At 41.3% G+C, this 3,854-nt stretch overlaps 1 pseudogene; it reads right to left on the reverse strand.

Annotated features, from left to right (window-relative positions):
* Positions 1–3,854, reverse strand: part of LOC109860035 — a 9,127-nt pseudogene that overhangs the window by 3,546 nt on the left and 1,727 nt on the right.

The following is a 3,854-nucleotide window of genomic DNA, read 5'->3' on the forward strand; positions in this document are numbered from 1 at the left end:
TTGGACTTCTCCGACTCCCGATACTTTGCGAAGACATCATACACAGTCGATCTCGGATACCCGAAAAACCGAATGATTTCTGTCGCCGAGCGCCCGGCGCGAATACTTTCGATAATCGCGGCTCTTCGGTTGTACTCCGCACTAGGTTTCAACATTGCGACTGTTTCGAAGTTATGGTAGTTTAGTACATGCGTCAAGCTATTTGAATGCCAATCGCGACATCTGCCAATGGTACTGAACGGAGGGAATATCAAATTGAAATTTGTCCGGATTTTGGCGACGCACCCTGTATGAATGTAAATAAGCAAATCGTCCGCGTAATAATTATATTTACAATATTGTAAATTCTTGCCAAAATCAGAAACATATAGTGTGTACAGTAAGGGACCAAGAACCGAGCCCTGAGGAACACCACACCGAACAGGCAGATCCTTTGAATAATCGCCCCCTGTAGGGTCTCTCACCACCTGCGTTCTACCAAAGAGATAGGAGCATAGCCATTTAAGAGCAGAAGAAGAAAAATTAAGATTTTTAAGTTTGTTGATTAGAATCTGATGGTTAACACAGTCGAAGGCCCTAGAAAAATAAAAAAATACAGGTATAGTTATTTCTCTCTGATCGGCAGCATACCTCATATCATCGATAACTCTGATAAGGGCAGTCTGAGTTGAGTAATTCTTCCTATAAGCGTTCTGGAANGGATCAAGAAGATTATTAGTCTCGACATATTCTGTGATCTGACTAGCTACAAGACTCTCAAGGACCTTGGAAAGTACACACAATAAAGATATCGGCCTGTAATGCTTGAGTTCAGAGGGACACTTGATNTTAGGGATCGGACACACTATAGCCGATCTCCAGAGCGATGAAAAAACACCGTGGAGTAGGCAATGATTAAATAAATGTACAATTTGAGGTGTAATACAAGGCAAAGCGCGAACGACCATGTCAAGAGAACGACCATCTATGCCCATTGCATTTGATTTAATCCTACAAATGGCTTGACAAACGTCATTATTGTCAATATTTCTCCAATAAAATTTTTCATCCTTATATGATTTATCACCAAGGTAAATCCCGTTTAAATCAGAACTATTCGAATCAACTAGAAAGAAGAAATTAAGCTCTTCTGTAGAAAAGAGCAGACTCCTGTCAGATTTTTTTGACTTTACAAGTCCCAACTGGCGTAGATTACTCCAGATAGTTGCAGGATCCTTCTTGTTCGAGAAAATTGACAGATAGTAATTCTGCTTGGCCTCACGCACCATTGCCTGGGTCTGGTTTCTTAGTCTCTTATAGAGACTGTAGCTAGCTTCAGTTTTATTCCTGCGCCATCTTCTACGTTGTTTATTTCTCTCCTGCATACAGGTCCTGATATCAGGCGTGATCCAAGGAGCAGGCAGATGCTTCGGGTGTATTGTCTTAAGTGACGCATGTTTGTTGTAGCAATTTAAAAGGTTACCATAGAACCAGGCAATTTTATCGTCAATCTCTTCCAAATTTGCAAAGATATTCCAGTCACAGTCAGAAAGCTCGGAAAGGAAGTGGTTCCAGTTGAAGCAACTATAGTCTCTGACATTGATCGTTCTAACATCACGTCTTCTAACAAGAATATTATAGGTTATTTCAATCAAATCATGAGAGGATAGAAAACATACACCCGGTTGATTAAAAGTAACGATCCTCTCGCTGTCATCCACAATACACAAGTCAAAAAAAGTAGCAGAAGAAGATGTATGGTGTGTAAGCTCGTAAGGCACTAAGTAAAGAGCAGAAGAGTTGATGAAATTAATTATTTGTTCGGAATCAAAATTTTTGGTTATTAAATTGGCATTAAAGTCACCAAAGATGATGGTGTGCCTGTACAATGCAGAGAGATTAAAATACATATTGAAGAAGTCTTGCAGATGGCCACTGTGAGGAGGCCTGTAAGCAACAGCAAGTAATAGTTTCTCATGAACAGCAGAAATTTCCGCAAACATAAACTCAGGCTTTCTGCAATACAAACTATCAGAGAAAGCAAGTATCTTTACTTTTAACGAGTTGACTGCAAAGAAGGCAACTCCACCACCACTCTTGCCAATGCGGTCGCATCTGTATAATTGATAACCAGATAGAGAGACCATCTGGTCAGTGATCACAGGTTTAAGTCAGGTTTCGGATAGGCAAATAATATGGTACTGTGACTTAACAAAGAAATCCCTGAACTCATCAATATGTGCCAGTAAAGATTGACAGTTCACGTGACAGACTCGTAAGCAATCCAAGGTAGTTGAAGTATTAGCCATAATTGATATTTTTGATCTTCTCTTCCAAACGCTTTCTTAGAATCGGGCATGTTTTGCCATCTAACGTCGAGTGAGGCTGCTCTTCGTTCATCCATCGCTTGCAATTACCACATAGTGCAGTGCTATCTTTTTTAGGGCAGTCTTTCATCTCTTGCGCTTCAGCGCAGTGTCCACAAAGGGAAGCCGCAGAGCAGTTCTTCGAAATATGACCGAAAGCCAAGCACTTGTAGCACTGCAAGACACGAACATAGTCTTCCAATCGACATGCAAAATAATTAATATAAACATGTGAGCCTGTCAATAACTTCGCGCGTATGGCTGGAGACACCTCAATAATACAGCTGACGTAGGATCTATTTCTTTTCGGTGGGAAAATGTAAACAACATCCACATCGGTATCGATCGTCCTGTCTAGATTGAGAGCAATCAGCTCAGTCTTCAGATCTTCCTTAGACATGTCGGCAAGAACATCGTGTAAAATCAAACGAGGTTTGAGCTTTGTAAACTGCTTGATCTCTAAACCGGCCTTATCCAATTCCTTAGAGTTTTTAATTTTATCAATGTCACCAGAAAAAGCCTCAATACGTACTCCCTTGTTCCGAGTTGACATTATTCGATTGACTTTTAAATTAAAATTCACAGGTTTTATAATTTTTTTAAAAGTCTCCTTAGTTTCCTTAGATAAGGCAAATTTATCTTGAGTATCTTTTTTAGGCATAACTAAAATATTTGTAGATTTTTTAACCGGGATGGCCGGACCGCGTGCTATCTTTATTGCCGAAACTGATGCTCCGGCAACTGATGCGTAAGAGCGAGGAGTACCAGAACTTACAATATCATGGTTTTCACGCAAAGATTCCACACTAAATTGCGATAGCGCCTGAGTTATAATGTTTTTGACCGATTCAGGCGATAAGGAGTCATTCTTTCTCTCATCAAGCAAGTAGAGATATAGCGTAGATAGCTCAAAAAATGCTTCCTTGCAGGACCTAAAGGCGGATTCAATCTGAAATCTTCTATCAGATGAATCTTTACTGGTCAAGAGCAACCTTGAGACAGCATTTGCATGTTCATTAATTGAACGCCGCATAGCATGCACTCTAGACACGTTCATGTCAATACCAGGAAGACCCGCACGGACCTACCCCAGATTGGAGAGACAAAGATAAATGCTGCCGCCGCATACCTCCCGCTGCGCTGTAGCTGTCATCGAGGCCGGCATAAGGCGGGGGAAAATGTCGCACAGACATTTTGGAAAACAGCCTTAATTCTCAGATTCGCGACGAGGCTCCCCATTCCAAGGAGCGCAAGCGCATCTGCGGATTTTGACAGGTAACCGTCAACGCTTTCTCGAAAACTTCACACAGATACCAGTCGGAAAACTCCCGCAAAATTCACTCCACTGGTCCAGGAAAGAAGGAAGATAGATGAAAATAGGCAAAAAAAGCTTAGCCAAAAATCCTTCTGCAAAAACTAGGGCGTGTTCCGTTTGACCACAGTACGATTCGACACCGCTCGATTCGACACAGATTTATTCGACACCAAATTATTCGACACCGTACGATT

Source organism: Pseudomyrmex gracilis, unplaced genomic scaffold (genome assembly GCF_002006095.1).
Source record: "Pseudomyrmex gracilis isolate BER0280 unplaced genomic scaffold, ASM200609v1 scaffold_317, whole genome shotgun sequence".
Classification (NCBI taxonomy): Eukaryota; Metazoa; Arthropoda; class Insecta; order Hymenoptera; family Formicidae; genus Pseudomyrmex; species Pseudomyrmex gracilis.